This window comes from Gekko japonicus, unplaced genomic scaffold (genome assembly GCF_001447785.1).
Source record: "Gekko japonicus isolate JY-2015 unplaced genomic scaffold, Gekko_japonicus_V1.1 scaffold75, whole genome shotgun sequence".
In the NCBI taxonomy this organism is placed as follows: domain Eukaryota; kingdom Metazoa; phylum Chordata; class Lepidosauria; order Squamata; family Gekkonidae; genus Gekko; species Gekko japonicus.
In genome coordinates, this window is record NW_015173124.1 from 355,976 (window position 1) to 366,698 (window position 10,723).

Below are 10,723 nucleotides of genomic sequence, written 5' to 3' on the forward strand. Positions count from 1 at the left end.
AGAGCGGCAACTATTTCAGCGAGGAGCAAGGGCGACCGAGACGACAGCCGTCAACCACACTCTCCGGCAGATTGTTCAGAACAGTGAAAGAAACACCGGGGAGCAGTTAGCCGAGAGGCCACGCGCAAAGGCTCCAGAGACGGAACAGCAGAATGAGAACTGGGACGACTCTTTTCTCTTTTTCTATTTCCCGCGCGGATTTGCCCCGCCCCTCCGCCAGGCAGTTTCCATCGCGCCTCGATCGACGAGTCATCGATCATCTCAGTGCTCCTGTCAGCCTGGGAGAGAGCGACAAAACGGGGACCAGCAATAAACGGACGAAGGGTTTGTGTACATGTGGAAATATATATTTGTGGTCGCAGCTCGTTCGCGGCGGGTATGGATGTCAACTAAAGAACTGAAGTTTGGTGAAGGGGCTGTGTTGTTTTGCGATGTACAATAAATCAATAATTGATCTCGTGGCATTTTAAATGGTAGCATTTTTGTTTTACACGGGCATAGGCTTTCATAGGCTGAAGTCTACTTTTTCAAATGTGTTCTTCGTTAGTGTGTGCGCATATGTATATACATATATGTATGTGTGTTCTTAGTGAGTGTATGTATACCTATGTGTGTATAGGCAGACACACACGCCATAGAAGGAAAATATTGTAAGCAGTGGGGTAAAAAGGTAATGGCTGTGGTCACACGCACTAAACAATCCACTTTCAGTGCACTTTCTGACTGGATTTTACTTGCGGTCCTTTCTGCATTTGCCTGCCACTCCAGATTTTCTCTGGCCCCGGTTACAGGGGCCGGATATCGCGGGGGGAGGCGTGGCTAATTGCCCCGCGCAGTTTGATCCGCGATTACGCGATCAGACATGCCGGCGGCACACCACGGGTCAGTCCCTCCGCGCCGGCAGGTAAACGAGGGTGGTGATCACACGACGATCCTGCAGTGGCTAGGCGCCGAAACGGGGTCATTTATTTTTTTTAAAGCAGAAACGGCACTTTCGCTTTCCTCTTTGTGCGCATGCGCCATTGGGTGCTTGTGCGCATCTTGTGGAGACTTGGGGGGGGGAACCTGTTTGCGAAGGGGACATGGGCGGGCACCGGATGCCACCACCGAAAATGCGATCAGGCTCCAGCCCTTGCCCCGTGGTTTCCGAAAACTAGTACCTTGGAGGTACTAGTTTTTAACTCCGCATCTTCGGCGGGAAGCCTCGGGTTCACCACGGGAGCTCTACACTTCCCAGTTGTTGCGGTGTGATCGCGCCTGGAAAATCCGCCTATCTTCCGTCTCTGTGGCGTGGCTAATGCTCCGTGTGACCGCAGCCTCAGTGTTCAAGTTGAGGCAATTTAAGTCCATGGCAAAATAGCATCCAAATAACCCAGGGCAACAGCAGGCTGAAACCAGGCTGACCACTAAAGGGAGGTAATGTAATGCAGAAGGGGTGTGTGTGTGTAATAAGAACATGGAGTAAAAGGAGAGTGCAGAAAGGTCCTGTGTGAACTGGCAAAATCCAGTTGGAAAGTGCATTGAAAGTGGATTATTTAGTGTCTGTGATCGCAGCCAATCATTGCAAGAGGTACAGGATCTGACATTTCTGTGCAAAACTTAGATTTATATAAAATGAGTGCTGTGAATTAGAGTAATGTCATTTTAAGTGGGTCGTATTTAATATCCTCTCTGACTAAAACTACAATTAAAGTTTCTGTCTCTAATGCTGATTATTCTCAGTGCAATCTTAAACAGATTTACACTTTTCTAAATCCATTGAAGTCTGTAGTATGTAACTCTGTTTAGGATTGCCATGCTAATTATGTAGATAGTTAATAAAAGTTTATCTGATGTTTTACTGTATCTTGGATCCTAAAAGTTATTAATGCCTGTATGTTAGTGACCATTCACATTGTGACCATGTAGGAGAGCACTTGTCAGTTATTGTTGTTGTGACTGATTTGTGCTATCTTTGTGCTATCCTGTATGAGTCAAACCAATGGCAAACTTAAATTATTGGGCAAGCATTGCTGAAACTGGTTTGCCATGCTGGGATGGTTGTCCACACTTGCTATTCTTAATGACTTCTGTTATGTATTGCAACTGAAACATCCCAGACTGTTCTACCAGAGACTGGCTGAGCTTGGAGCCCAAGAACAATAGCCTACCAGGACTCTGGAAGTAACCAATCGAGTAGTAATGTTATGTAAATAGCCTATCACTGGGAGTGGGGTGTGTTTGGGTGTGGCAATTGCATACTGTTTAACAGAGCTGAGGCTCTGGAGTCTTGTGTTGCTCTTGCTGAAATCACAAATAAAGTTGAGCTGATCACTGGACTCGAGCCTGCTCATCCATGGAATCCACTATCTAACAATTTCTATGGGTATTGCCTTACGATACTCTGTCTGTACAGACATGTACATATTTGGCAGTATCATACAAAGCAATGTAGCAGAAAGGTGCTGGTAGTTATCAGGTGTAATGAAGAAAGGAACAGAGAATGGAAAGGAAGAGGGGGGAAATCATTGCTGCCTCATGTTATCAAATTAGAAGGTATGCTGCAGATTGTCACAGTGTGAAAATGAGTCATATCTGTGGCTTCTTTTTTAAAAGCATGTGTACATTCTATTGACATAGGAGCCAGGGGTGTCTGCTTGCCTTGTGTACATATACACAGGAAAATAAGATTACCGGTGAATGGCGACTCACGACGGTTGCACCCCATCAAGCTCTGATGGGGACAAGTCGGATTGGGGTGATAGGGAGGGGGATTGGCTGGTCCCGACCTCCTCATGAGGCTTCGAGAGGGGGCTTCTAGCCTGGAGTGCCAAAGGGGCCACTCCTGAAGTTCCGGCTTGGGGGCACAGTGCTCCTTTTTGCTTCGATAGGTCCCGCTGTCCCGAGGCCAGCAATGGCACTCAGAGACATTACCAGACCAGAGCATACAAGAATTTAACTAAAAAGAAAATCTACGAGACAAAGCAATCCAGAGATTAATCAAACAGTGAGTTAAGTGGCAAAGAGAAAGTCATACAAAAAGAGGGGAGGAAGAAATCGGCATAACAAAACGGCATAGCTTCAAAGAGATAAGGGGGGGGACTCACGGAGGAAGAACCCTACCCACTAGCGACATTGCAGTGTAGAAGCAAGCCGGATTCAGGTGATTAACACCCTTTTCAAAGCAGAATACTTCTGAGCTAAGCAGTTACAACATAGTAAAGATCTCAGAACTTTTATAAACTTCTAAGTATAAACAATGTCTCAGCGTGGGAGTAAAATGGCGTCCAGAGGCAGAGGCTCTACAGGAAATGCCAGCACAGCATCACCAGTCACAAGACCGGGAAATACCAGCGAGAGCTACTGCAATTTCTGAAGCCATGCGCCCTCTGCTGGACCAGCTTATGAACCTCAACCAAAAATGCGACACTTTACAGAAAGAGCTCAAGGAAACTGCAGTCAAATCAGAGAAATCAGCCAAAAAGATAAAAAAAGTTGAAATTAAGACCAAAGAAATAGACCAAAGAATGGACAAAGTGGAAAAAGAAAGAACTTCTGAAAAGCAACAACTTCTACTGCTACAATTGGAAAGATCCTTTTCCTCTTGAGATTTCAAGGGGTGCCAGAGAAAAACTTAAGAGAAATTATAAGCGAAGCAATGGCCCCCTTAATCAATAACAAACCTGAATTAATGCAAGCAGATATTGATATGATCTACAGAATTTATTCAGAGTTTGTAAAAAAAAAAAATCTCTCAGGGGAAATTGTTGTAAAATTTGCAAAAAGATCTATAAGAGACTCAATACTTAAAGCATCTACAGCGACAACAGTTAAAATTCAAGAAGAGGAGATAAAAATATTGAAAGATGTCCCATTTGAAATATGCAAGAAAAGGAAGCAGTACAGAAATATTACAGCATTCCTCCAAAAGAACAATGTCCAATACAGATGGATTTTTCCATAAGGACTTACATTCAACTTTAAGGAGAAGAAGGAAAAGATGGACTCTCTATTAAAAGCAGAACTCTTTCTTAAACAGCAACAATCTTCAACCAAACAAAGAAATGGAGCAGAGGAAGAAAAGGCAACGGAAAAAAACAGCGAACAACAGAAATCCGATATGGATCATTCATCTTCTACAGCTACTTCCGTGTCTTTGGGTGAAATCTTTGACTCTGACTGATTTGGATTTAGGAGTTGCGGCCCCTAAAACTTTTAAAGTAAATCTTCCCTGATAAAAGAAGAAAAAAACCAAAGCTAAGAAGAAATCTAAGTGAAGATCTGAGATTACCTATGTTCACATTTAATTTACTTATATTCTCAACCAGATGTAATGTAATATCAAAAATGCCTTTATGTTCTTTCTATTTGAACACTTTTATTAGATTTTAAAGAATTGAATGTAATTTTTAGCATGTAGACATATACTCAAAGCATTTGATTAGCCTATCAAAGGGTCTTGTTACTCTCTTTGTAGTTTTAGTTTTGTAGGGTATAGTTTTTGTAGTGTGTAGGAAGAAAAGCAATAAAAGTATATAAAAAATATACACAAGAAAGTATTTTGTAAGTAGGGTAAGATATTTACCTATATGTATGAATTGTTAGCCACCCTGAGCCTGCCATGGTGGGGAGGGCGGGATATAAGTTTAATAAATAAATAAATAAAACTATACTAACTTAAACTGTTCGCTTTAGGTGTCCCTTTAATATCAGTTTGATCTGCAGCAATTATCAGGTGATGTTATTTTGCTCCATGCCTGGAAAAGCATCAACTGTAGGATGAGATGTCCTCTTTTTAGAGAACATGCCATCTTTCTTTTGGTGTCCGACTGTCTTCTTTTGGGCTCTTTAAAAAAAAATGGATGAAAATGTCCTCTTTTAGAGTTGGACAGTTAGGAATATTCCTAGTTAGTGGCAATTATTACAGCTTAAATAGTAGGGGTGTTTAAAATGAGATTTATTGTAGTGATCATTGTTTGAAGTAGTCAGTCATGAAATACATCCTCTTTTTTGCTTTTCAAAATATGGTAACCCTAGTCAACTGCAAATTTCTGCATAGTAAATATCTACTAAAGGAATTAGACACATTTTTCTAGGTGTAATGTAGTATCTATCTAATATAGTATCTATCATCTGTAGTATGGCTTTCTTCCTAATGGGGATCGAAAGTATCTCACGTTGTCTCCTCACCTCAATTTTATCCTCCCAACAACCCTATGATGGAGGTTAAGCTGAGTGTGTGTGACTGGCCCAAAATCACCCAGCGAGCTTCCATGGCAGAGTGGGGATTCAAACCTGGCTCTCTAAAATCCCATTCCAACATTCTGTCTACTACTACCCCACATTGGCTCTTGACACTTCAGAGTGAGAAGGCAATTTTATTCTGCTTCTAAATAACTGAGATACAAGGTACAGCGATGGGAAATGCAATCAGTTCACTTCTCCAGACACTGTTTTGAGGGTTTTGCCTAAGCATCGGAAGGGGCACACTTATTTTCCTTCAGCACCTGATTCTAATATTGACAGCAGCGTAGTGGTGCTTCATTAATTGTGTGTAATTATATCTGACAGAGCCCATTGGGGCCACTCTGTAGGCATTTAAGAAGCCACAGCTGTTGTGTCTAAGGAGATGTGTTTTCTGTTTTGGCTGTTGCTCTCGTTGCCTGATGGGAGTCTCTCTACAGTGCCCAGGCAAGCGACACCCATCGGCAGATGACAAAGCAAACTGATTTTTGGAACAGTATTCCTAACTAAATTCCAGTTTTGATAGTTGATGTTCTTTTCTCTCCTTGCTGGCTGTGTGAGCATTCTCAGAATTTTTATTTTCTTCATAACCTGTTGCATGACATCAGTAGAAAGCAGGTACATGAAAAGTCTGATCCTGCTACACTTTCAGTTGCTATGCTGAAATTAACACCTGTGTCATACAATCCTTTGTATACCCAGAAGCATGGAGAAAGCTGTAGAAACAAGAGACACCAACAGACATGCCCAGTAACCATGGAAACTCCACCAGAACCCACAAATCACAGCACACATTGACAATCCCATGTTAGCCATGTATAGAAGGTAGCAGTCAACACATGGCAATGATGGAAATACCATAATAATGTCACCCTACCTGAAATATATTCTCTCCCACTAGCAATCCAAAACAGATATAATGGGCTGTGCTCTGCCATTTGACTGGAAGAGAAGACAGGGAAATAACATGAAGGTTGGAATGATGAGAGGGGGGTATGTTGGGAAGAGGCAGTTGGGAGAAGAGATTTAGGGAGGACCATGGCAGACTGTGGATAGGCCTGTTTAAAGTAGGGATAAGTCTAGTATTTGAGATTTTCTGTTGTTAGATGATTGTAAAAAGAAAGCTCTATTTGGATTGCATTATAAGTAATATTGCGTTAACAGAGTCTTACAGTAATGCTGTCAGATCCACCCTTCCCGGAGGCTCTGAAACTGGAATTCACTGCCAGTAGACAAAGTGATGACTATGAGCAAAGATATCTTTAAAAGGGAGTTATATTTATGGAGAATGGGTTGATCAAAGGCTGCTAACCATTGTGACTAAAGGGAACCTCCATATTCAGAAGCAGCAAACCTTTGAATACCAGTGCCAGGAGGCAGCAGCAGGGAAAGGCCTTAGTCTCTATGCCCTGTTTTTTGGCCTTCCAGGCCAACTGGTTGGTCACTGCATGAAACAAGTAGCTGGACTTGATGGACTACTTGTCTGATCTAGCAGGCTTTACTTCTGTTAAGCACCTAAGTCTGCATCTCATTTTCTGGAAGCAGATTAGGCAAAGGAAGGTATCATGATGCTAAGAAAGGGCTCCATCATCTAAAGATAGCATCTATTCAGCTCTGCTATCATTGTGTTCCTCAGATTCAGGTGGTGATCATGAGGTTCCATATGCAGAGATTAGCTCAGCTATGGGTTAGGGGTTTATCTCAGGATATCTCAGTTCTCCAAAAAAGGTTGAGGTGGTGGTAGGTCATGATAGAGAGCACAGATGTCACAGAGCCAATGTGCAGTTAAGACGGACTGGGGAGGCCAGGGTTCAAATCTCCTGCATGCAACTCATCATACATAAGCTCCACTTGCTGCTGATTCGCTTTCAGGTTGAAATCCAAGTGCTTGACTTAATCTTCAATCCTTTCATGGTCTGGGATCTCCATACACAAAGGATATCTCCTTTCTTCAAGTAAAGATAAAGAGGTTGAGATCTAGAGCCTTTCAGTAGCACCTACCCCCTTCTAGAATCAGCTTCCACAGGAAATGAGAAAAGCGGAGTGACTTCTCAATTTTTGCAAAGGATTTTGTTTCAGCTTATTCAAATCTTGCTTATATTGAGTTTCTCTTTCCTTTGTTGTATTATATTTGTTGCATTTATTTTTGCTGTTTGACTATTTTAAATCATTCTTGTACACACTAAAGGAACTTTAATATCTATTTAAAATAAATATACAAACAGGACATGATGTAATGTATGCACGGCAAAATAAAAACCCATAGCATTTTGCAAATGGTAGCATGCATAGTTTTTTCTACTGGGAAATTTTCTTCATGTAGTAAAATACCATGTGTGAAGCAGCTCTTAGGTTCTGCGGTGCAAATGCCACATCACAGGAATTACCTTATTAGTCTGCTTCTTTCCATTTCCCTGTATAAAATCTGTTATGACCTTTGTTTACATGAATCTGTTTAGTAAGTTATGACTCAGGAAGTAATTGTTAATTTCTTTTTTGTATTTGTTGCTGCTTCTGCTGTTTTGTGTTTTGTTTTTGGGGGATAAGTTATTGTCCTATTTTTGTATTGTTTTTCAGTTTTAAAACTAAGATAAATAATATGTGTTAAAGTTGAGGGGGGTGCTTCTAACTTGATCCCCCCACCCCCGGTTGTTTGCTGAACCAATAGAAACTGACAAGTGTATACTAAAAAGGAAGTTTAGGCAAGCAGGGATTTCTCCACCTGGAGGCATACTGTCAGCCACTATTGATGTTAGAAGAAAATGTCAGAATCACAGTGAACAATTACAGGATGCCTGATTGACTGCTTCCTTTACTTCTTGTGCTTTCAACCAGAAGCCAAGATGTCACTCAATGTCAAGTAGATTGACCTTAAACTTCCCCCTCCCTCGGTTTGTCTCTTTCTTCATACCTAATGTAAACACCATTCTGAATTTTCATGATTCTTCATCCACGTAACTGGATTCACCATGGGTTCAGTCTTTATTTCAAGTACGAATATCTCTTTAATATTTATACTATATAACTAAAAATTATCTGTGTGTTTGAAGCTGGTTGTCATCAGAATGCTATTTTCCTAAGTCTCCAGAAACAGCTGTAATGGTCCTAAGCCAGTGTCTTGAGGCTTTCGTCAAGTGACTGAAGCTGAACAAGCTGAAACTGAATCCAGAGAAGACAGAGGTGATGGTGGTATGACAGCTGGAAACTTTGGCTGGGATTGATCTGCCAACGTTAGAGCTTTCTTTAATGGATTGTGAGAGGTTGTGGTACTCAATCCAGAATTACTAATAGAGAAACAAATTGGTACTGTTGCCAAGAGTGTTTTCTTTCAGTTACAGCTATCTTTTTAAAAATTATTTTATTATTTTCTAAAGAGACAAACAATAAACATCCAAACTACAACTTGATGTTTTAACAGAGTGAACACACTAAGCATCAATGTTACTTTAACTCGAAAGAAAACAGTACATAAAAGTTGAGATCTATGCACAATTTCCAAAAAAAAAGAAAGAAAGCAAATTCTTATAGTATCTATTCTGAGGAATGACCTTGTGTTTCTTCAGATATTCTGCCACAGGAAACCACACAACTATAATTTCTTCTGGTTGCTTTTCTGCCTGCAACATATAAATGCCACTCGAGATCTTACCTAACACAAAATGATCCCACAATTTAGACTGCCTTATTGTCCTTCCATCTGTATGCTATCAATATCCTTGCCACAGCTAGTAAATTGGAAATCAATATATTTTTCGCTTTTAAAATGGATGTATCTGCCCAGCTATTCAGAAGAACTGTCTGCGGAAGTAAAGGTAAGTCATATCCTGCATTTTTTTGTATTTCCTCTATTATTTGGGCCCAGAAGGGAGTAAATTTGGGGACATTCTCACCTGCAGTGTAAAAAGTCATCCACTTGTCCACATTCCTTCCAGCACTTACAGTCCAGGTTTGGATTTATTCTATGCAATTTTGCCATGGAAAAATATCATCTGTGATCTAGCTAACATTTTAAAAGTTTGAAATCTAATATTAAAAATCCTTGAGGTATTAGCAAATGATCTCTAGATATTTTCCTACATTTATTCTGTAATTTTAGTTTGACAGTCCATTTGCCAGCTAATTTGGTATTTCAACTGTGTTTGGGAATCTGTTTCAATTAATAATTTATAAATTCTAGATATTAACCCCATAATTTGACCAGTGTAATTTTTCAGTTTCAATTTGAATTCCATTCTTGAAAAAGTCTTGAAAAAGTAGTCTTAAAGGGCGGGGAGCAGGGGTCCTTTCGTAGAAAAAGAGGTGGAGGAGCTCATTAGCATAACCAATTAGCATAACTTATTTGCATATGCCACACCCCCTGACATCACCGGAAGTGTGTCAGAAGGCAACACCCACCGGCTCAGGCTCCACTGGGCTGCTAGCTATTGGGGGGGGGACGTGCAGATCTGTCCTTGCAGAGGAGGGAGAGCTTGTCCCTGAATAAAACTTGGTCTTAAAGGTGCCACTGGACTGTTTTGGACTGGGGGGGGGGGCTTTGCACCCCCTGGGCTCTTTACTGCCGGAGCTCCGCTCCTGTGCGCTCCTGCAGGAAATGACCCCTGGCGGGGAGGCTAGTAAATGATGGATTTGTAAGTATCTAAACCAAGGAATTGAACTGGCTAATTTCTCTTCTAATCGCTGTTTATTCAAAAGGTGGCCCTTATCGACCAAATCATTTAAATGTAAACCCAGTTACAGCTTTCTCACAATCTGGCTCCTTATTTGGATTCCACCCATCTAGCCATGTTGATCATGCCACTGTAAGCTCCAGACTGAACTACTGTAACACCTGCTACATGGGGTTACCTTTGAAGAAGACTTGGAAGCTGCAATTGGTATAAAATGCAGTCGCAAGGCTCTTATCTGGGACTAGAGCTTAAACCATACAACCCCAGTGTTACCTTTTACCTATTTGAAGAAGAAGAAGAAGAGATTAGATTTATACCCCACCCTTCACTACCTGAAGGAGTCTCAGAGCAGCTTACAATCCCTTTCCCTTCCCCTCCCCACAACAGACACCCTGAGAGAGCTCTTTTGAGAACTGCCGAGAGAAGAGCTCAGAAAGAACTTGGGTCTGACCCAAGATCACACTACCAGTTGCATGTGGAGGAGTGGGGAATCAAACCCCATTCTCCCAGATTCAAGTCTGCACTTTTAACCACTACACCAAACTGGCTTCCAGGACCAAGTGCTGGTTATTTTCTTTAAAAAATTTCATGGCCTGTGTCCCTTATACCAGGGGTGGCCAAACTGCAGCTCGGGAGCCATATGCAGCTCTTTCACACATATTGCATGGCTCCTGGCAGGGCAGCTGGGGAAGCAAAGGGGAGCCATACTTTCCCTCCTTACCACCTATTTTTTTCTTATTTCTCTCTCAGTCTTTCCACCTCTTTCCTTCTTTCCTTCTTCCTTTTCACCTCTCTCTCTCTCTCTCTCTCTCTCTCTCTCTCTCTCTCTCTCT

At 41.5% G+C, this 10,723-nt stretch overlaps 1 protein-coding gene across 1 annotated transcript in view; it reads right to left on the reverse strand.

The window, feature by feature from the left end:
• The window catches only part of RAD54L (RAD54-like (S. cerevisiae)), a 33,092-nt gene that overhangs the window by 21,303 nt on the left and 1,066 nt on the right, over nt 1-10,723 (reverse strand). The window lies entirely within an intron of this gene.